This window comes from Gossypium arboreum, chromosome 11 (genome assembly GCF_025698485.1).
Source record: "Gossypium arboreum isolate Shixiya-1 chromosome 11, ASM2569848v2, whole genome shotgun sequence".
NCBI lineage: Eukaryota > Viridiplantae > Streptophyta > Magnoliopsida > Malvales > Malvaceae > Gossypium > Gossypium arboreum.
Window position 1 is genome coordinate 128,296,266 of NC_069080.1, and position 24,904 is coordinate 128,321,169.

At 32.7% G+C, this 24,904-nt stretch overlaps 1 long non-coding RNA gene and 1 pseudogene across 2 annotated transcripts; one reads left to right on the plus strand and one right to left on the minus strand.

Annotated features, from left to right (window-relative positions):
- Positions 1-354: 354 nt before the first annotated feature.
- Positions 355-24,582, plus strand: LOC128283967 (amino acid transporter AVT6E-like; annotated as a pseudogene).
- Positions 19,531-21,708, minus strand: LOC128283578 (uncharacterized). Of its 2 annotated transcripts, XR_008273955.1 has the most exons (3): positions 21,522-21,708; positions 20,566-20,607; positions 19,531-19,679 (listed from the first exon to the last, which is right to left on the minus strand). It is a non-coding gene; the product is annotated as an uncharacterized LOC128283578 (long non-coding RNA). The 2 variants fall into 2 exon arrangements; XR_008273956.1 differs by lacking the exon at positions 20,566-20,607.
- Positions 24,583-24,904: the final 322 nt, after the last annotated feature.

Genomic DNA, 24,904 nt, shown 5'->3' on the forward strand with positions numbered 1-24,904 from the left:
TTTATTTCCACTTTAAAAGTAAACTACGATTCTTTCTTGATATTATTATATTCAAATTACTATTTTTGTTATATTACACATGTTTGATTTTAATATTTATTATTTTTAAATGTCTTTAAAATTTATAACTAATTTTTTCAAAATAGTATTATTAATTATTATTTGAAGTATGAATAAGTTTTTATGTTTTGGTTCAACTTAAGTATTATTTGATTCAACTTAAGTATGAATTAGTGTGTTTGTGTCTCTATATATGTATGTATTTGGTACTAGATGAAAGCTTTACTCCAGTTTTGAAATATAGACCAGGTGTTGCATACATTGATCATTTTCTGGCTCTTTTCCTTCGAATACATGGTTCTCTTGAAATTAAATGCTCAGGTACTTTCTGCATATTCTATGATTCTTATTAGATAAGTTATAAATCAACAGTTATGTTAGTTTTGATCAAGGCCTCTGTAAACATAAAGTTGGTATTCTGGTTAGGAGAAGTTAATGTTTATGAGTTTTGTGGCGTATGATTCTGCACGTGCAAAGTTGGTTTGTTTCAATCTGTGCATTTTCATGTTTACATACTAATGGTGATTCCATTTTTGTTTTTTAGATGTTCTTTTGGTCTCTTTTCATGTTTCTATCCAACTTATGTGTTTACTGTGCAGTTTTGCCATATTTTGCTAAGGTGTATAGCTTCATTGGCAGTGTCTTTGATCCTGGTACAAGTGGGCACTTGCAAAATTGATATAGGTAAAGTTTCTATATTTGCTTAAACTGAAACATATTTGGTGCTACTCTTATAATCTTACATCTGTTCTAGGTACTATCGAGCACCTGAATTAATATTTGGTGCAACTAAATACACCACAGCCATTGGCATTTGTTCTAGGTACGTACAAGTTTCGTTGCTAAAATTTTTCCTTATTTCTATGCATTTTCACTTTAAATTACTTAACAAATATTACTTTTTTGACTCCAGCCTCTGTTTGCTGGTGAGAGTGGAGTAGACCGTGCGTTTTATTAAGGTAGGCTTTATTTCAAAATTCTAATCAATAATAGTTTTATCATGATGATTTTGGAAAATTAATATTTTGGGGTTGCGATTTTGTAAAGATTTAATTGCTACTTACTTTGGAGTAGAACTATTTTGTTTCCAAATTAATTTTAAATATTTGGTTCAACTTAATTATTATTTGATTCAACTTAAGTATGAATAGGTATGAATTAAATTTATTACCGTGTAGCTTGCTTGTCCATTAAAATTACAACAATAGCTGACTTTCTCTCAACCTTATTTTAAATATTTTAAAGATTCAAAGTATATAGGTTGAAACTGACGGGTTGCCTTATATCGAGTGCAAGATATAATGGATCCTCCTAGGTGTAACAACGTCACGTATGATGAATCTTAAAAATTCAAAAGACTTGAAAAAAGTTGTATCAAGCTCATTTACTATTGAATATTTATATAACCTTAATTTATTTCCAATTTATTTATAAAAATTAAACTACGATTCTTTTTTTATATTATTATATTCAAATAACTATTTTTTATATTAATAATGTTTTATTTTAATATTTAATATTTTTAAATTTCTTTAAAAGTTATAATTACTTTTTATCAAAATTACAACAATAGTGACATTCTCTCCAACCTTATTTTAAATATTTTAAAGATTCAAAGTATATAGGTTTGAAACTGACGGGTTGCCTTATATCGAGTTGCAAGATATAATGGATCCTCCTAGGTGTAACAACGCCACGTATGATGAATCTTAAAAATTCAAAAGACTTGAAAAAGTTGTATCGAGCTCATTTACTATTGAATATTTATATAACCTTAATTTATTTCCAATTTATTTATAAAAATTAAACTACGATTCTTTTTTATATTATTATATTCAAATACCTATTTTTTATATTAATAATGTTTTATTTTAATATTTAATATTTTTAAATTTCTTTAAAAGTTATAATTACTTTTTATCAAAATTACAACAATAGTGACCTTCTCTCCAACCTTATTTTAAATATTTTAAAGATTCAAAGTATATAAATTTGAAACTCGACGGGTTGCCTTATATCGAGTTGCAAGATATAATGGATCCTCCTAGGTGTAACAACGCCACGTATGATGAATCTTAAAAATTCAAAAGACTTGAAAAAGTTGTATCGAGCTCATTTACTATTGAATATTTATATAACCTTAATTTATTTCCAATTTATTTATAAAAATTAAACTACAATTCTTTTTTATATTATTATATTCAAATAACTATTTTTTATATTAATAATGTTTTATTTTAATATTTAATATTTTTAAATTTCTTTAAAAGTTATAATTACTTTCTATCAAAATTACAACAATAGTGACCTTCTCTCCAACCTTATTTTAAATATTTTAAAATTCAAAGTATATAGGTTGAAACTTTGACGGGTTGCCTTATATCGAGTGCAAGATATAATGGATCCTCCTAGGTGTAACAACGCCACGTATGATGAATCTTAAAAATTCAAATATTTCAATTTAATATGTCCCATCTAATATACAAATATTTAATAAAATATTTTATATAGTTTTAACTTAAATTTAAATTATTATTGAAATATTCTCGTCCGTTTTATCACAAATATTATTCTCCGTTTTATTACAAATATTATCGTCTGTTTTACCATTTAAGTTAAACTTTTATTCAAACTAAATCATAGCTTTTAAGCTAAATACGGATGTCCACACAGTGCTTTAATATGTACTTAAGAAAAGATGACTTGTAAAACATAAATTAAATTAATTGTGGACTATTTTAACGCACATGTGATTTGTCAAATAAAAGCGAACGACATGTATATTATTTAATTAAAATAATTTTTATAAATATTATTTAATTAAATATTATTTAATCCGTTACTTACCTGTAGATACTTGATATTTGATATGTATTATCCATGTGATTTTCCACATCGTGAAATAAAAACTTACATAATACATAAATATATTTGATATCATAATTTACATAGCTTATATAACATATATAACTTACATAACTTATATAACATACATAACTTATATAAGTTATATAACTTAGATAAATATATAACTTACATAACTTACATAATACTTAAATATATTTTATATCATAATTTACATAACTTACATAACTTAGATAAATATATAATTTACATAAATATATATCATATCATAAATTACATAACTTACATAATACTTAAATATATATCATATCATACATAACTAGTTTACAAAATTTACTTAACTTACATAATACATAAATCTATAGTCGAAAATCCTCGCAACGTCTTGCCTAAATTAGTTTATACCCATTAGAGACTTGATATTTAGTATAATGATATGATTTAAATCAATTGAGAACATTTAAGTAACTGTAATATGTTGTCAACTTTAGATTTCAAGAACTACAAAATGGATAGGAGTTGGATGAAATTGTCAAGGGTAAGCAATGCCTATCAAAATGGAGTACAAACTTTTCTAAATTTTGCATTTCAAAATGCAAGCCAAGAGAATATGATTCTTTGCCTGTAAGAAGTGTGGCAACATCTACGGCATTTTCGTGAAGTTGTCTCTGAACATCTAATTGTTGATGGCTTTATTCGGGGTATAAAAATGGATTTTCCATGGAGAGTGTACATCTAGTGGAACTTCTTCAACGATTAATCCGACTTATCCTGATACTGATTACCATCAGTATGTTAGACAAGATGACATGGAAGATATGTTGCGGGATGCATTTAATATGCGTAGTCATGGTGAGCAATCGTGTCCACTTGATTTTATTATATCTGAGGATTGTAATATTGGTGGAAATGTTTTTTGCGAAACGGGAACAAGTGCACCTAATGAGAAGCCAAATGAAGAAGCGGCTAAGTTCTACAATTTACTTAATGAAATGAATGAAGAACTTTACGAGGGATCAAAATATTCGAAATTGTCCTTCTGCATTCGTCTATTTCATTTAAAATGTTTTGGGAGGGTGGACCGAAACTCTTTTACAATGTTGCTAGAGTTTCTAAGAGAGATGTTTCCGTTTGCAAAATTCCCGATCTTGTCAAGACATGAAGAGACTAATAAAAGATTTGGGCTTTGGGTACGATAAAATTCATAGTTGCCCAAATGACTGCATGTTGTACTGGGGTGATAAAAAAAACCAACAATCTTGTCATGTTTGCGGTAAGTCTTGTTGGATGAATAGTAATACAGAAGATGTGAATACGGATGAAGGTGGGGCACGATTAAGAAAGAAGCCACCAAGGTCTTGCGATATTTTCCCCGATACCAAGACTTCAAAGGCTTTTCATGTCCTCAAAGATAGCCAATCTATGACGTGGCATAATGATCAACGGACCGATGATGGATTTTAAGACATCCTGCGGATTCTTTAGCTTGGAAATCATTTGACAAGAATTTCCAAGCTTTGCAAGCGATCCTCGGAATGTGAGGCTTGGGCTAGCAATGACGACTTTAATCCATTTAAAATCATGAGTACTTCAGACATTGATTTGGCCAGTAGTGCTTGTTCCTTACAATTTGCCTCCATGGATTTGCATGAAGCAATCTTCATTTATTTTATCAATGATTATCCTCGAGAGAAAGGTCCGAAATGATATTGACATCTATTTGCAGCCACTTATTGAAGAGTTAAAACAATTATGGTCGGTGTTGAGACATATGATGTATTGAGAAAGGAGAACTTTAATTTACGTGCACTTTATTATGGACAATTAATGATTTCCGGCTTATGCTAATTTATCGGGTTGGAGTACTAAAGGACGTTATGCTCGTCCTTGTTGTCTTGCAAAAATTGTTCAAGTGGTTGTATAATGGGAAGAAGTTCTCTTACATGGGCCATCGTCGGTGGTTAGATGAAAATCATAAATTTAGATTTCAGAGGACTCTATTTGACTCTTGATCAAGAGTACAGAGGAGCTCTGAAAGGCACCGTTGGATCTGAAATCTTGTTTATGTTAAAAGATATCAACTTTAGTTACGGAAGATGAATCAACCACCTATCACGCAAACAAGGAGAAGATCGAGGGATGAATCTGATGATGAATCTGACGAAGAGGATGATCCTAATGAGGCGGAGTTGTGGAAGAAAAGGAGTATTTTTTTTGAGTTGCCTTATTGGGAGCACAACATTTTACGCCACAATCTTGATGTCATGCATATTGAGAAGAATGTCTGCGAGAACATAATTGGGACAATTTTAAATGTCGATGGAAAATCAAAAGAAAATCTTCAGAGCCGACTTGATTTAGTTGACATGAGAATCCGGCGTGATCTTCATCCTCAAGTACTTTCGAATGGGAAATATCGGTTGCCGCCTTCTATTTTTTCAATGTCAAAGAAAGAGAAAGAAGTTTTCTGCATGGTGTTGAAGGATATAAAGGTCCCAGATGCGTATGCTTCAAATATATCTCAATGTGTGAGTTTCAAAGATAGAAGATTATATTCATTAAAATCACATGATTACCACATCTTGATGCAAGATTTACTCCCAATTGCTTTACGGTGCTGTATGTCAAAAAATGTAACGTCCTGTATAATTGAACTATCCAATATAATGAAAGCTATCTGTGGCAAAGTTTTGAATGTCGAAGAACTTGAGAAACTACAGGATCAAGCGGCTTTGACTTTATGCAATTTAGAGAAGATCTTTCCACCTTCCTTCTTCACTATTATAGTGCACTTGGTAATCCATCTCCCTCACGAAGCAATCCTTGGTGGACCGATTTTTTATCGATGGATGTATCCTATAGAAAGGTGCTAATTTATTTCTCAAGTATTCAACCCTAAACCTCTATACATTTAGTTACAGCTTTTGATAAATATTGTATATCGTGTTTAGGTTCCTAAGCAAATTGAAGTCATATTGTCGCAATAAGCGTTATCCGGAAGGATCAATTCTTTGAAGGCTACTTGGCGTAAGAGTGCATGACCTTCAGTTCTAGATATTTAGAAGATGCTGAAACACGATTGAATAGACCAAGTAGAAATGCTAGGCTCAATGATAATGACTTGGCCGAAACTTATTTATTTCAAAGTTATGGAGAACCAATCGGCAAAGTTAAAATTGTAGAATTAGATGATATATCGTGGATACAGGCACATCGATATGTACTTTTTAACCACGATTCAATTGAATCGTTGCGCAAGTAAGTTATAAAATTGTCTTACGTATTCGTCGTTTTGATTTGTTTATCTTCTAACCAATTAAACTTGTTTTTAATATAGTGAGTACAAACAAATTTTGAGATCTCGTGCACGCTCTCGAAGATTACAACATCGAGAGATTAATAAGTTATTCACAGAATCTTTTCATGAATGGTTAAGTCAAACGGTATGTAACTAAAGTTAATAAGTTACATATAATCGCGAAATTTAGTTAATCAAATAAGAATGTTTTTACATAATACATTGTTAATTATTTAATTTACTTTCGATTCAATAGGTTTGGAGTGGGAAGGACGTCAATGACGGTTAAATGGCTTTCCCAAGGTCCCAACAGAGTAATAAAAAGATATAGTGCCTTCCTCATCAATGGATACAGATTTCATACAAAGTATCGCGAGAGAATGAGGAGAACTCAAAATTGTGGAGTTGTTGTTAATTCTTCAATTACAAGTTATGCTAGTGCTAGGGATAGTAATCCGGTTGAGGGTAATGTGGAGTATTACGGACTTCTTACCGACATTATTGAGTTGGATTACTATGGCAGATGGAAAGTTATCTTATTTCGTGTGATTGGGCGATGTTAATACTGCTCGAGGAATTAAAAAAGATCAATTTGGGTTTACAATGGTGAATTTCTCTCGCTTGATTCACACTGGACAACAATTGATGGACGAGCCATATGTATTTTCCTCTCAAGTGAAACAAGTTTTTTATTCGAAAGATCCAATTGATGAGGGTTGGTATGTTGTACTCCAGAACACCCCTAGAGACTTGTTTGACATGGGTAATGGAAGTAGAGATGACATCGTCGAAAGATCGAAACATTACCTTTTCCGAACAAAACTTAGATGAAAATATCCTAGTACTAATACACAACATCAATGGGTTCGACATGATGTGGATGAAGATATTTACTGAATAATGATGTAGTCGATTTTACAATTTTTAATTATATGTAATATTATAATTTTAATCTTTGTCATGTTATATAATTTAACTATTTTATATGTACTACTATTGTTGTAATTTGTTACTAAAACTTTAATTATTTTATGTGTATTGCGGGAAAAATGTAGAAGAAGAGTACGAGATTTAAGTATTGTCCGAATACTCCAAATTCGGAAGAAAGAAATAGTGAACAGCAGACAGGTTGTTGGATCTTGAATGTGCTTGGAGACACTTGATGAGCTGAAGAATTTCAAAGTAATATTATGTTCATTTTACATGTGTTGACTTTTATTATTGAATTATTTGTCAATTTTACTATAATAATAGTATATCATTTTTCAAATTGAAAGTGGTGGAACGCGCAGAGTTCGAGGACGACGCTACTTAGAGATTTATACGACTTAGATCCTGTTGAGCGTGTTAAAGTAAGTAGAAATACTCATGGTCACTGTTGGATCTGAAGCTCGACTTTTAGCAGGCTATTTGGGCATTTTAGCACGAAATGCAAATATGTTGCCCATCAACTACTTAATCATGGCATCACATGCCTAATAGCAACAAAAATCGGGCTCTCGCTAATATTAAGGTAACAAAATGTGAATGCAATTTATAATACTTTGGTTTAAGTTTCATTTATATTTACATTCTAAACTTATGTTTTTAGGAGAGATTTGCTTTAGAAGTCTCCGATGATTATATTAAGAAGGCATTAGGTAAAAGATGGAGAGACAATAAAAGCACTTTAAAGAAACAATATTTTAAGAAAGACATAAGCCTCGAGGAAAAATTGAGAAATGTTCCGCCAGGAATGCTGAGGTATCAATGGGAAGATGCGGTTAGATTTTGGAATTCAAAGAAAGGAGAGGTATTGCGTGTTTCCAAACTCTTATATATAGTGTTTACTATATACGTAATAATAATTTTATTATGTAGGACCGTGAGCGAGTTGGAACAAGTAGCGAGCAAAAACAAAAATTCACGCATTACGGCAGGTCGAGAAGTTTTGCTTCAGAATGAGGCCGAGGTATTATGAATTTATTAATTCTTTCAAATATTAATAACTTTCTATTATTAAATAATATTCTTACTACTATATTGTAGGAAGTCAAATCCGACAGAAAGTTGGACGCTTTCGACTTTTTGAGATTACGATAGGAAGAAAGATGGATCTCCTATGACATCCAAGTCGGAGAAATTATGGTATATTCACTTAACAATATTTGATTTATTCTAAATATTTATAATCTTTAATTATAATTGTTTAATTCAATTCATCATTAGTAGTTTTAAAAAATGTTAAGTTATGTTGCATTTCTTTTTATTATATATTTCGTTTCTAACTCTTTAATTGATTTTTTAGGAGAAACTAAAGGAGAAGAAGGCGGAATATGAAGCGATTGCTTGAGTGATAGTTCATTAATCTTGAGAACATTGATAATGAATTATCCTCAAGTTTTGGGTCCCGAAAGGTGCGGTCGGGTTCGATTTCAAGGATCCGTGTTACCCAGACCCAATATTTTGGATCCGGCTCCCAAAGAATACATGCCTTCCAGAAGTCAAGCTCAAGCTGAAGTTCAGAGGTTAAGAGACCAGATAGCTCAGATGCAAGCGAACACGGTTGAGCAAATTGCCGAGGTTCAACGAAAATATGAAGAACTCCAGCAACAACTTAGAGCAGAGGCAGCAGAGAGGGAGGCAGCGGCTGCAGCGAGAGAGGCAGAGGCACGAGCGATGGTAGCAGAACAGAGCAAAAAGTACGATGACCTCCAGCTACAGCTTCAGCAGATGATGCATATGTTTCAACAATCGCAAAAGTCACTGTCTTAGACATTAGTTTTCTTATTGTAAGAATGTTTTTAAGTTTTGTCACGTTTAACATTATTGTAAAAAAATTTTAAATTATACTTTATTATTAATTATATCATATATCTTTAGTTAAATTTGAAGTATCATTTAGAATTAGTAATTTCGGTTGTATTTTTTATGTTAAATTTGCTGTTTTTGGCAGCATTTTATATTATATTTGTTGTATTTGGTTGGATTTTAATGCAGGAAGGGCTGGATATTGGTAAAAAAAATATTACAAATCTGCCAAATTTAGCGGCGTTTTTAAAAAAAGCGCCGCTAAAAGCCTTGACCTTTAGCAGCACTTCTACCACAAACGCCGCTAAAAGCCTTGACCTTTAGCGGCGCTTTTCCCACAAACGCCGCTCCTTTAGCGGCGCTTTTCCCACAAACGCCGCTAAAAGCCTTGACCTTTAGCGGCGCTTTTCCCAAAAACGCCGCTAAAAGCCTTGACCTTTAGCGGCGCTTTTCCCACAAACGCCGCTAAAAGCCTTGACCTATAGCGGCGTTTTTTCCAACAAACGCCACAAATTTTTGTGGCGTTACATATAGCAGCGTTTTTTACGGCGTTTTAGAAAGCGCCGCTAAAGGTTTTAGTGGCGCATAAAAGCGCCGCTAAAGGCTTAAAAAAGCGCCGCTAAAAGTCTATTTTCCTGTAGTGATTATTCTCACATTTATTTGCTTAGCCTTTTATTATTTGTTATTCGAGCCCTTTTTATCTTATCAAATAATTTTGTATTTTCACTTATTGTTTTTATTTAACCTATTATTTATCTTATTGATTATTTTGCACTTGTCATTGTTATTTACGTTATTACTTTTATTACGTTCTTTGTTGCACATATTAGCATTATAATTTGTTCTCTCATTCTGCCATAAAATCATAATTCATTAGTCTTCTACTCGACACAACAATTGTGCTTTCTAAAGTAAAGCAATATTACGTGTTTGGAAATTCGGGAAATCGTGCCTTAAATTGCTGGATTTCGATTTTTCTTGTTTAACCTAAAAAACGACATATTCTTTTTTAAATCGCAACACGAGTTTTGAATAAAATACTTATTCTCAGAGATACGAGGTGCTATGTCCTAACTTACTGGATATGACATCTTGTTACCTCGAGATGAGATATTTGCAAACAAAGGCAATATTCGGTATTTGAAAGTTCGAGATATCGTGCCCTAACTTACTGGGTTTCGATTTTTCTCATTTACTCTAAAATAATTGAATACCATTAAAAAAAGGGATAAAAATACATGAATTTTAAGTAAAAGATAGATTCATTCTCAAAAGTTCGAGACATTGCGTCCAAACTTACTGGATGTGACGTTTCATTACTTATAGATAAGAATGTCTTTAACGTTCGAGTTTTCTACAAAAAGAGGGATCGTATTTTGAAGTCTTTCAAATTTTTAACTTTCGACACTAAGACACTAATTAATCAACTAGGTACAAATTTTTGGGCGTATCGAGGGTGCTAATCCTTCCTCGTGCGTAATCGACTCCCGAACTCACTCTCTGATTTTCGAAGACCAAAAATTATCGTTTTAGTGAATCTTAACTTTTATTAAAATGACTAATTTGAGGTGACCCAATCACACCTCATCAAAAAAGATTGGTGGTGACTCCCGTTCTTTCATTTTCGTTTCCAAAGTCGATCCCTATTTTTTCAAACAAAAAAATGGTTTCGACATGGAGGATTGTACACTGAAATCAGGTTCGAAAGGCTTCGTATGGACGAAGCCGAAGCCGAGGCTGAGGTAGAAAATCCTGAGCAACAAGTGGGAATTTTGATTTGGTTTTGTAGATCCATCCATTGTAGAAAGGTAGTGATTGAATTTAAGACGTATCTATGGCAACTGATAAATTTGGACAGAAGCAGATTGTTTCTGGTCTGGGTCAAGCTATTGAATTTTTATTTCCATTATTCGTAATGGATCAGCTAAGCTTAGAGGTGTTGATGGCCCAGGCTGGGCTCAACTAAAAAATCATGCCTATTTATTGGGCCCAGGCCGGGCCGGGTCTAAAATTTTGCCCAAGCCCGACCTTGATAAAAATGCTAAAATTTGGGCTTTGGCACTGCTCGGCCATCTCAGATAATTTTTATATTATTTTTAAATATAAATAATATATCAAAAATACTAAAAACATCAATATAAATATTTCCCAACAAATTCAAAATAAATTTTAAAAATTTGTAGACTTAATATAGCACTAAGATAGATACAACTTAACAAGCAAATGCCTCTAAAATAATAAAAAATTAACAAATGCCTTTAAAATAATAACAAAATTAACAATAAAATAAGTTTTATACAATATCCAAACAATAACAACAAAATAGTAGCAACATAATAGTAAAATGGTAGCAAAATAGGGAGAAAACAACAAGAAAATAACATTCAAAAATTTAGAAAATGCAGATTTTTTTGTCATTTAGTGAATTCGAGCAGGCCCAGCCCGGGCTAAAAATACCTTACCCGAGGCCAGGCCCATTTTTTAAACGAACCTTATTTTTTTCTCCAAGCCCATTTTTCGGGCCTATATTTTTGTCCAAACCCTCCCACATTTTGGTCGGCCTTGAGTCAATAGTAGCCCGACCCATGAACGCCTTTTGCCATAAGTGTTCTAATTTATATAAAATGAACTATACACGTAAAAATATTACAAACACATTTTTGTTATACATTAAATAATTATGATAAATTATATAAAATCTAAGATAAAATTGAAACGCAATACTAGAACAAAATTATTCCACTAAATTGTATCAAAGTGACAAACTTTGGAAAATAATTAAAAGGAAAAACAAGCTTTGTAAAATATGACCAAATACGGAAAATATCATTAACACGACATGTATAAAAGAATGTACCAAACTATATATAAAATGATTTACTAATGTTAATAAATTTATATTACTAACATGATAATAAAAACGAAGAGAACATAAAATAATTAAAATACATTATATCAAGGTAAAAAACACATGGTTTTGATAAAATATATAAATGCGTATGTCAATTAGTATTATGAATCAATTCGATATTAATTTAGTTAATAAAATTATTAAGATAATCTTACATATTTTAAATAAGTTAGGATTTATGCATATTTGGCACATGTACTTTCATAAAATGTCCAATTTGGTACTTGTACTTTAAAAATGTTTAATATGGTACTTGAACTATCAATATGTATTTTATTATTGTACTTATTGTTAACAAATCAGCAAATGAAAATTCAACACATAAAATTATTTTAAAATTCATATGAATAATATAACATTATGTGAAAGGCTAAATAAAAAATTCAATTAAACTAAAACTAAATAACTAAAGATATGATTAATAATAAAAATAAACACTAAGCTTGTAGAAATTAGTTTAGCTAGTTGTTGAGTGGTTAAGGATTAGTTACTTAGTTAGGTAGTTAGCTAAGTAGTATAAAAAACAAGTAATTAATTCAATGATATAAGATTTTGATGTATTCTTTACATTTGGAGTATCATTTTAACATGGTATCAGTCCTAGGTCTCAATCTTCATCTTCTTCTCCATGGCTAACTTCTTCAATCTTGGATTTTTTTTTTCACTGCGGGCTACTATTCATATAAGGCCTGATTGCTTTTCATTGGACCATTTCGTTTTGCTCTTGGTTTTTGTTGAAGTTGGTAAATAAGTTGTTATAACAGCTCCTTGTATTTAGGGATTAGTTCCTTGTAATTAAGTACTAAGTATGCTAGTTAGTTACTACCTACCCATTATATTACAATCAAGCTGTAGTAGCAAGAATGATGGACTTGAAGCATTTTATTTTCTCTTATCTTTTCAATCGATATCTTAACATGGTATCAACACTACAGGAAAATAGGGCTTTAGCGGCGTTTTTAGTGGCGTTTTATTAAAAAACGCCGCCAAAATTTTAAAATTCAGAGCAATAGCTGTGTTCCAAAAAAAACGCCGGTAAAAACAGAGCATTAGCGGCGCTTTAGGTAAAACGCTGCTAAAAACTAGAGCATTAGCGGCACTTTAGGTAAAACGCCGCTAAAAACCAGAGCATTAGCGGCGCTTTAGGTAAAACGCCGCTAAAACCCAGAGCATTAGCGGCGCTTTAGGTAAAACGCCGCTAAAAACCAGAGCATTAGCGGCGCTTTAGGTAAAACGCCGCTAAAAACCAGAGCATTAGCGGCGCTTTAGGTAAAACGCCGCTAAAAACCCCATAACCCCTAAACCTCAAAAAGAATCATAAACACTAATCTCTAACCTCTAAAACAATAATTATTAAAATTTATGATTATACAATATATTAAATATTTTCTTATATAATTATAAAAGAGATAATATTGAATTTAAAATATTAAATTAATTATCATTATATTTTAAGGATTATGGTTTAAGATATATGGTTTAAGCAGGTTTAATTATGATCGTTAACTATGGTTTAAGGTTTAGGAGTTAACTAGTATTTGAAGGTTTATGATGAATTCGGGGTTTATGGATTATGATTTAGGGTTTAAAGGTTAGGGTTAAAGTTTAGAGTGGGACAATTATTAACTTCTTAAGAGATAATTTCCTTTCCGATTCTTACTTGGGATGCTATTAAGAAAGGGTGATTTTGAATGTGGAATTAGCATTTGTTGAACTATGTATAAATTCCAAGCTTATATAACATAGAAATATCTTCTGAGTGGACATTATAACTAGAGTGTTCCAATAGAGAATTAATTGTTTTATTAAAGTTATGTAACTTTGTATAAATAATAATGATATTGTGTATTTTTAATTATCTATTTTTTTGTTTAAATATATTTAGATTAAATAGAATGTCTGAAATAAAATATGTTAAAAATTAAGTTTAGGTTAAGGGTTTAAGAAAATGATACTATTAGCTAGATATTAATCAAGAACATTTGGATTTTACTAAGATTCATGTTATTTTGTATATACGTACTCATAATATTATTTAATATAAGAATATAAACATATATATATATATATGTGTTTTAATTTGTACTACATTAACATTGGCCACACGAATTCCCAAAAATATGTTTATTATGGTTTAGGGTTAACAGTTTTTTAGAGTATATTTTATAGTTTGGGCTTTATGGTCTAGGAGTTATGGTTGGTTTAGGGGTTACCGAATGGTTTTGGGGTTTAAAGTTTGGGGTGAGGGGTTTTTTGTTTGTGGTCTAAGGTTTAGGGTTTAGGGTTTCAAATTTAGAGTATAATTTTGGATTTTAATTTAGAAGATAAATGTATATAAGATAAATATATATAAAATATTATTTTAAAATATATATAAATATATATATGGAAAGTGGTTTAGTGTGCAATTGTGTACATGAACTGTAATTTGATCTAGATCTTGTAAAATATTAATTTACACGTTATTGATATAATAAATGAAGATCATGTTTTTATTTAATTAATTAATTTATATGCATACATAATATGTATTTTAAAATGTGTATTAAATCAAAATTAAAGTTTCAACTATAGTTAGGGTTTTAGGGTTTATACATATTTTAAAAGAAATTCAAAATATATAGTTTTAAATTTTGATCAATTTCTATAAAATATTCAGGTATTAGCGGCGTTTATAAACGCCGCAAAAGATAGAAAATAGCGGCGTTTTTTAGAAAACGCCACAAAATTTCATTATAGATTACAGTAAAACGGCGTCGTTTCCTCTGAATAGTAGTGGCTTTAGCGGCGTTTCTATAATAAACGCTACAGCGCGTATTAGAACGGCGTCGTTTTATTGTGTAGATAAAATAGGTTTTAGTGGCGCTTTGCTGAAAACGCCGCAAAAGGTCTTATTAGCGGCGCGTTGCTAAAAACGCCACAAATTTTTCTTATTTGAAACGGCGTCGTTTTTTCTCTCCTGAGGTTTATGCCCTTTACCCGAAATCGGTTTCATTTTTTTGCTAAGTCCTTTTCCCCCATCTCATCTTCCTTCCCAAATCCCTAAAACAAAACCTCTTTTTTTTCCCCAAATCATCCCCTAATTCCCCAAACCCGAAATCCCTAACATTTTCCCCAAGTCCCTTTTTTTCCTTAATCTGCTCCCCATTCCCAAATCCCTTACTTGTTTTCCTTTTCCTCTCGTCGACGGTCGATGGTTCATGGGTTTGAAATGGTTAGTTTTTTAGTCCCCTTTAGATTAATGTGTAGTTACTGTATTACTTGGCTTTTATTTTTTTTGGGATTTTAGATTAATGATGTTGATACTGATGTTGATGTTGATCTCGATGATTATACCATTGTTTTAAGTAAACCCAAAATCGGGTCTGGTGTTTCTGGTGCTGTTTTTAATTGAACCACCACAATTATTGGTGCTGGAATCATGGCTTTACCTGCTACTATGAAGGTTCTGGGGCTTGTTTTAGGGATTCTCGATCAGTGGTTAGGACTGGTTCGGTTCGTAATGTCTGGGTGATGTTATGTCTGGTTCGATTCGTCATATTGGGGTTTTCGATCAGTGGTTAGGACTAGTTTTCGGGATCATAGGAAGTTATTGGTTTTGGTTGTTATGGTTGTTTTTCTTGCTCCACTTTGCGTGTTAGATAGGATTGATTCATTGAGCATGACTTTGGCTGCTTCGATAGCTCTCGCTGTTGTTTTAATTGTGGTTTGTTTTGCTGTTGCATTCATTAAGCTTATTGAAGGGAAGATAGAGGCTCCAAGGAGGAGCCTAGATTTTGGATCAAAAATGGCAATTTTGGATTTACTAGTAGTTATCCCTATTATGACTAATGCATATGTTTGCCATTTCAATGTTCAACCTATATACAATAAGCTCGAAGGTGATGTTTTGACCAATTTTGATAGGAATCTGGGAATTCGTTTTAGCACTGCTTTGAATTATATTTGCTCTTCATTTGGTTCTGGTTTTCCCATTTATTCACTTTTCTCTACGGCAAACTGTGGATAACTTGGTGTTTGAGGGATCAACTCCTCTCACGGAAAGTAAAAAACGGTCTTTGGCATTAATAGTAATATTGTTAGTGCTTATATGTAGCACCCCAAACCCAGCCCAGAAGTTATGGCCGGATCCGGCATGCCACATCAAAAACGTTAAAAAAAAATTCCATTCAAAGTCCAGAAAATCATACTTGATGTTCAAAAGATTAATTCATTAAGGGTTAAAGTGAATGGAAGCTGTGCACCAGGTAGGAAACCGGAAAGGAGGTGGTGAGTCCATCGGATTGCTTAAGTACCAAGCTGCCTTCGGATCCAATCCTAGACATGCATACCGCCATTGCCACACCTGTAGCACCTCAAACCCGGCCCAGAAGTTATGGCCGGATCCGGCATGCCACATCAAAAACGTTAAAATTTTTTTTTTCCATTCTAAGTCCAGAAAATCGTACTTAATGTTCAAAAGATTAATTCATTAAGGGTTAAAGTGAATGGAAGTCATGCACCGTAGGAAACCGAAAAGAGGTGGTGAGTCCATCGGATCGCTTAAGTACCAAGCTCCCTTCGGATCCAATCCTAGACATGTATACCGCCATTGCCACACCTTAACGTCATGGATATTTCTAGGAAACCGATTCGATTAAGTTATTTTTTTGGGAAAAGTGATTAATTTTGGAAAATACTTTCATTATGAAGCTTTGCTTGTTTTCGTGTTATTTTGAAAACAATTACTATTTTTGAAAACGCTACTAAAGCTATCCAATTTCAACAGTTAAATATAAATATTACCTATCTTAATAAAACATATAAAACTATCAAAATAAATAAGCGGCCTTATTACATTTAAAAGCCCAAAACCTCAAACGTAATTAAAAGGATGTCCAATTCACCGAAGAAAATCAAACTTTCAGAACGGTGGCCACTCAATTCCTCACAACTCCAAGCCCACTATGGTTGGGGATTTCTGCGTGGATGAAAATAAAAGGGTGAGTTTGGGAAACTCGATGTGTAAGGAAAACCCATTCAAAGCCCAAGTCACTCAAGCCCATTGGGCCTAAGCCCATTCAGTAATGAGTGGTATTGGGCCGAGCCCTTTTCAGATTATAATAAACCGGCCTTAGCCCTTATTCAGATAACAAGATGGCCCATAGGCCCATTTGGAAATACATGCAACATCAATAACATATGCAAGCCCATTTGGGAGACTACTCAACCTACCAACCACTACACTCCACCGTACCACCATACACTCCATGTGGGAATAGCTCAACCCACCCAAATTTAACACTCCACAGCTTGTAGCCTTGCGCTCGATTATCAATAAATTGAGGCAAAGCCTCCAAGATGTGGACAAGCCACTTTCAGTACTTCCTCCGTCAATATCCCAATCCCATGCATCGATAATAACAACAAGGCATGCAAGAAATAACAACAATCAAACATGCATTTAGGTCAATTTAACCCTAAGGGTATTTGATAATTTATCTACTAGGGGTAAAATTGTAAATTTTCCACTTTTAAAGGTATTTCAGTAATTTATCTATTTTAGGGTTTTCATGCATATTCCTACTTTCACGTACTAACATAATCACGTACCGAGGGTTCTTACCGAATTGGGCCCGTTGGCCCATCATTCCAATTTTGGCCCATTAAGCCCAAAAATATCGAGGGCACGAAACCATGCACTTTGCAATCCAAACATTGCAGCTTACCAAAAACATTAATCGATTTACCTCACGAGCATTCGCACACTCGCAAATCTACAAAATACCGCTTTCGGCATTTGACTTTTCGCTTTTGCCGATCTAGACTAAGAAAGAGGGTGTTAGTTACACACTGCTTATGCGACGATATATTCGATTTAGATCCACACACGAACCGCCTACAATTGGATTACTAACACGTTAATCTAACTATTCAAATACAAACTACGATTAACCCCTTACAATATTCGGCCAACCACACCTACAGATCATAGTAACCTTATAAGAAATCAATAAGCAACACATTAACAAATTTTTGTCAATATTTACCACATAATCATAATTTCACTGCAAGCTGTCTTCCTGAGCAACAGTCACTAAATTATTTATAACTGGAGCTACGAAACTCCAAATCAAGTCCCGTTAATTTTCCTTGAAAATAGACTCATATATCTTCTATCTATAAAATTTTCAGAATTTTTGGTTTAGCCAATCAATACCATATTTTTCTCAAAGTTTCCCATGTTTCACTGTTTGACTAATCTGACCACACTTCATTACGAATCAAATTTCTCATTGTACAGAATTCAAAATATGTTCTCGTTTATTCCATTTGAAACTAGACTCATTAATCTTTAATTACATAATTTATTAAGCTTCTAATTCATCTTCCACAATTTATGGTGATTTTCCAAAGTCACGTTACTGCTGCTGTCCCAAGCAGATTTATTACCAAATCACTCTTTCATACACCTATCTTGCATGCATGTTATTTAAACATGTATATCACCAATCAATCATCACATATCTATGATTTTTACTTAAGCATAATCTCCATTTCATCATTTTAAAGCACAACATGTTAGCCGATTTTTCCCTTTAGCATCTAAGGCACATGCATGCTCATTTGTTTGGCTCAACTTCACATATCTTCCATTTTTCATCAAAAGAACATGAAATAACAACCATTTCCTTCATTTTAATTCATGACCAAATGCTCGCAACACAACCAAAAATCAAAATATACTTCAAGAGTTAAGGTAGAATCAAGAAGAACTCATGAACCTCAAAATAGAAGCAAGGTACCAAGAACTTACCTTCAATTTTCCTCCTCCTAATGACCGAATACTCAAGAGCTTTCTCCTCTCCTTTCTCTTCTCTAACTTTCAGCTATGATGAACAAAGATGGACAAAACTTTGTTCTTTTCACCCCTTTTTCTTTTAATAAAACTTCATATTTCATCCATTTAATTCTTTAATACAAAAGACATGATATTCTTATCATGAAACATTTACCTAACCCATTATCATGAAACATTTACCTAACCCATTATCATGGAACATTTACCTAACCGATTATCATGAAACATTTACCTAACCCATTATCATGGAACATTTACCTAACCTATTATCAATTTGTATCAATTTGTACCATAAATTATGGATATCAAGTGTACATTTTGTCTACAACAACATGATGGTTGGCCACTTCATGTAAAATGGGAGGTTTGTCATGCAAATCCTCCTATTTTGCACTCCTATTTATTTGGCCACTTCAATTTAGCCTATAGCATTTTCAAACATTTTCACATAGGTCCTATTTCATAATTTCACTCACAAATGACAAAATCAAAGCATGAAATTTTGTCAACATTCACAGAATTCCCGAAAATTGGGGCGTTACAACACCTTAACGTCATGGATATTTCTAGGAAACCGATTTGATTAAGTCATTTTTAGGAAAAGTGATTAATTTTGGAAAATACTTTCATTGCGGAAGCTTTGCTTGTTGTCGTGCTATTTTGAAATCAACTGTTGTTTTTGAAAACGCGCCCTAAAGCTATCTAATTTCAACAGTTAAAATAAATATTACCTATCTTAGTAATACATATTAAAACCATCAAAAATAATTAAGCGGCCTTATTACATTTAAAAACCCAAAACTTCAAACGTAAATAAAAGGATGTCCAGTTCACCAGAAGAAAATCAAACTTTCAGAACGGGTGGCCACTCCGAATTCCCTCACAGCTCCAAGCCCACTATGGTTGGGGATTTCCTGCGTGGATAAAAATAAAAGGGGTGAGTTTGGGGAAACTCAGTGTGTAAGGAAAACCCATTCAAAGCCCAAGTCAGCTCAAGCCTATTGGGCCTAAGCCCATTCAGGTAACAGTGGTACTGGGCCAGAGCCCTTTTCAGATTACAATAAACTGGGCCTTAGCCCCTTATTCAGATAACAATATGGCCCATAGGCCCATTTCAAAATACATGCAACATCAATAACATATGCAAGCCCATTTGGGGAGACTACTCAACCCACCAACCACTACACTCCACCCGTACCAGCCATACACTCCATGTGGGAATAGCTCAACCCACCCAAATTAAACACTCACAGCTTGCGACCTTCTGCCGCTCGATTATCGAAGAATTGAGGCAAAGCCTCCAAGACGTGGACAAGCCACTTTCAAGATTTCCTCCGTCAATATCCCAATCCCATGCATCAAATAATAACAACATGGCATGCAAGAAATAACAACAATCAAACATGCATTTAGGTCAATTTAACCCTAGGGGTATTTCAAGAATTTATCTAATAGGGGTAAAACGTAAATTTTCCACTTTTAAAGGTATTTCAGTAATTTATCTATTTTAGGTTTTTCATGCATATTCCTACTTTTCACGTACTAACGTAATCATGTACCGAGGGTTCTTACGAATTGGGCCCGATTGGCCCATCATTCCAATTTTGGCCCATTAAGCCCAAAATATCGAGGCACGAAAATCATGCACTTTGCGTCCAAATTTTGCAGCTTACCAAAACATTAATCGATTTACCTCACAAGCATTCGCTCACTCGCAAATCTACAAAATACCGATTTTCGACATTTCGGCTTTTCGACTTTTGCCGATCCAGACTAAGAAAGAGGGTGTTAGTTACACACCTGTTTGTGACGATATCTTGACGAGATCCACACACGAACCGCCTACAATTGGATTACTAACACGTTAATCTAACTATTCAAATACAAACTACGATTAACCCCTTACAATATTCGGCCAACCACACCTACAGATCATAGTAAGCTTATAAGAAATCAATAAGCAACTCATTAACAAATTTTTGTCAATGTTTACCACATAATCATAATTTCACTGCAAGCTGTCTTCCTGAGCAGCAGTCACTAAATCATTTATAACTGGAGCTACGAAACTCCAAATCAAGTTCCGTTAATTTTCCTTGAAAATAGACTCATATATCTTATATCCAGAAAATTTTCAGAATTTTTGGTTTGGCCAATCAATACCAGATTTTTCTCAAAGTTTCGCATGTTTCAATGTTTGACTAATCTGACCACTCTTCATTACGAATCAAATTTCTCATTGTACAGAATTCAAAATATGTTCTCGTTTATTCCATTTGAAACTAGACTCATTAAGCTTTAATTACATGATTTATTCAGCTTCTAATTCATCTCCCAAAATTTATGGTGATTTTCCAAAGTCACATTACTGCTGCTGTCCCAAGCAGATTTATTACCAAATCACTCTTTCACACCTAACTTGCGTGCTTGTTATTTAAAAATGTATATCACCAATCAATCATCACATATCTATGATTTTACTTAAGTATAATCTCCATTTCATCATTTTAAAGCACAACATGTTAGCCGAATTTTCCCCTTAGCAGCTAAGGCACATGCATGCTCATTTGTTTGGCTCAACTTCACCTATCTTCCATTTTTCATTAAAAGAACATGAAACAACAACCTTTCCTTCATTTTAATTCATGACTAAATGCTCACAACACAACTAAAAACCAAAATATGCTTCAAGAGTTAAGGTAGAATCAAGAAGAACTCATGAACCTCAAAATAAAAGCAAACTACCATGAACTTACCTTCAATTTTCTTCCCCAAGTGACCGAACATTCAAGAGCTTTCTCCTCTCCTTTCTCTTCTCTAACTTTAGGCTATGATGAACAAAGATGGACAAAACTTTGTTCTTTTCACCCCTTTTTCTTTTAATAAAATTTCATATTTCATCCATTTAATTCTTTAATACAAAAGACATGAAATGCCCATCATGGAACATTTACCTAACCCATTATCATGGAATATTTACCTAATCCATTATCATGGAACATTTACCTAACCCATTATCAATTTGTACCGTGAATTATGGATATCAAGTGCTCATATTGTCTACAACAACATGATGGCTGGCCACTTCATGTAAAATGGGAGGTTTGTCATGCAAATCCTCCTATTTTGCACTCCTATTTATTTGGCCACTTCAATTTAGCCTATAGCATTTTCAAACATTTTCACATAGGTTCTATTTCATAATTTCACCCCTTTTTTCTTATGGAACAAAAATTAACTAAAATTGCCGGGTTCTATCTTAAGCTTGGGCCTTCTAGAGGCCCACTAACATAATTAAACCTATGCCAACATTCACAGAATTCCCAAAAATTGGGGCGTCACATTATATATATTTGATCTACTATGATCCCAAATATATGGACAGCTTTCAAATTTACTGGAGCAACAACAGCTTACTGTCTTTTAATATGTATACAATGTAAGTTACTGTCTTTTAATGGTATTGAGCTTGGTCCTATTTCTCCTGTTAATGTTATACCATATTGCTGGCTGTTTTTTTTAATCATTTTATTTGTTTATTCCCACCTGTTTTTATGCAATATAATTAATATTATACCAATCATTAAATGTTGTTTATTTTAGAACTCATTTGATTGTTTTGTCGACGAAAATGACTTTTGTTCTTCAAATGCAATGAGTAGGGAAGTCTCTCGACATTATTAGAGATCAATCCCAAGCATCTCTAAATAAACCCTCAAGAAAACATTTCCATTTCAATCAAGGTAACATGTTTTTCCTAACATTTATGTTTCTTTCAACATGTTTTTCCTTTTATGTTTTCAATGTTTAATTAACATTTAATTACATTCCTAAATTTTTAATGTTTTTCCTAACATTTAATTAACATTTTAATTACATTCCTAAATTTTAAGCTTATTTCATCCACTCTTTTTGTGTTTTGTCTCGATTTGGCTTCCTTCACAAGTTTCTGTAGAAGCTTACTTATCTTTTATTTTCAAGAAATGATTTAGGTAATGGAAGATGTATGCCTGTGTGTTTGTGTCTCTATATATGTATGTATTTGGTACTAGATGAAAGCTTTATTCCAGGTTTTGAAATATAGACCAAGTTTTGCATACATTATCAATTTCTCGCTCTTTTCCTTTGAATACATGGTTCTCTTGATACTAAATACTCGTACTACTTTCTGATATTCTGTGATTCTTATTAGATAAGTTATATATCAACAGCTTATGTTAGTTTCCATCAAGGCCTCTGTAAATATAAAGTTGGTATTCTGGTTAGGAGAAGTTAATGTTTATGAGTTTTGTGGAGTATGATTCTGCACCTGCAAAGTTGGTTTGTTTCAATCTGTGCATTTTCATGTTTACATAATAATGGTGATTCCATTTTGGTTATTTAGATGTTCTTTTGGTCTATTTTCATGTTTCTATCCAACTTATGTGTTTAGTATGGACTTAGATTGATTTAAGAGTTTATTGCTGTCTTGTTGCTCACGTTTTATATAATAAAATTGTTATATTTTGGTTATTTAGATGTTCTTTTGGTCTGTTTTTCATGTTTCTATCCAACTTATGTGTTTAGTGTGGACTTAGATTGATTTAAGAGTTTATTGCTGTCTTGTTGCTCACGTTTTATATTGTGGAATTCCTCTATTCATTTTCTTTCAGTTATGTGAAGAAATTGGCTGTGCTTTGACCGCTTTCTTATCCATTTGTTTATTATTTTTATTTTTGAATTGGAATTGTCCTGGGGTAGTTTTGCATTTATTTGCTCGGTAATCGAATGTTAAAACTGCATTTATCGCTCTGCGTCTGAAAGGGACCTTTTGAGTTTTGAGCTTACTGGGCTGTTGTTTGGTTTTTCAATCTCTGCAGTAAAACCAGTTTATATGAATTTACGCTTTATTGACATTATGTTCTATTTCACCATTCTTGAAATTATGTGAAGATTCTTTCTAATTTTCTCCTCACTGTCTCTAGAGTCTAGCCTAATATTGATTTTTCCTTTTCATGCATTTTGAATCAAATAAAAGAATTTTAGCATGCAAGAAAAAGACACTTTACTTGCTTGCGAGAGTAATTTTTCATGGTCTTTTGGGAACCAACACATTGGGTTGTTAACCTGTTCATGTCTAGTTCTGTGTGAATCATTTTATCCTCACTTGTTTCCTGTTGGATTCTTTTTAGTTTCATAGCCTCCATACTACCAAAAAGGAAGTGCTTTGTGAGACAAAGTCAAAAGTTCTAAGATATTTTTTTCATTATATTGTTTTTGTTCACCAAACCTAGAACTTAATAAAAATGATGGTTGTGAAATTTTATAAATAATGTTCCTGAAATGTTGGTAATGAACCAAAAAGAAGAGAATTGCTGCCATGCTGAAAATTCTTGATGAGAGTCAAGAGAACAAGAGGTGGTCATTGTCCTTAAACGAAATTGTTAGTATTGGAGTTTTTCTTTTCTTTCGTCTTTAGAATATTGATATTATTTCCTATGATGCTCGATTCATGTGTGAGTGGGAATGAGCATGCTAGTATTTGCTTGTACTTATTCGAAACCTATTTTCGATGTAGGATAATGTGTTCGATTTGGGCAATTTAGGAAAGTCAAGGTTTGAAGAAACAAATTGACGGATTTGCTAATTGTGTTATGTGCCTTGTATTTACAATTTTTTGCAGAGATGGAAGTCATTTGTATGCTCATAAAAGATTTTGTATTTTTTGCGAAATGGTTTGAAAAGATGTGCGCTTTTGCAGATTTTTTTGAGGGTATAGCTTCATTTATCGCTTCTTGCTCCTCCCGCAAGTATTGGTTCAATGAAGTCGCCATTTAATCTTCAATTAAAATTTGGTACTGATATAGATAAAGTTTTATATTTTCTTAAACTGAAATATATTTGGTGCTACTCTTATAATCTTACATCTGTTCTAGGTACTATCGAGCATCCGAAATAATATTTGGTGCAACTAAATACACCACGACCATTGACATTTGTTCTAGGTACGTCTGTGCCGTTTAGTTGCTAAATTTTTTCCTTATTTCTATGCATTTTCACTTTAAATTACTTAACAAATATTACTTTTGGACTCTACACCTCTGCTTTTCGGGTGATAGTGGAGTAGACCGGTACATTTTATTAAGGTACGTTTTAAATA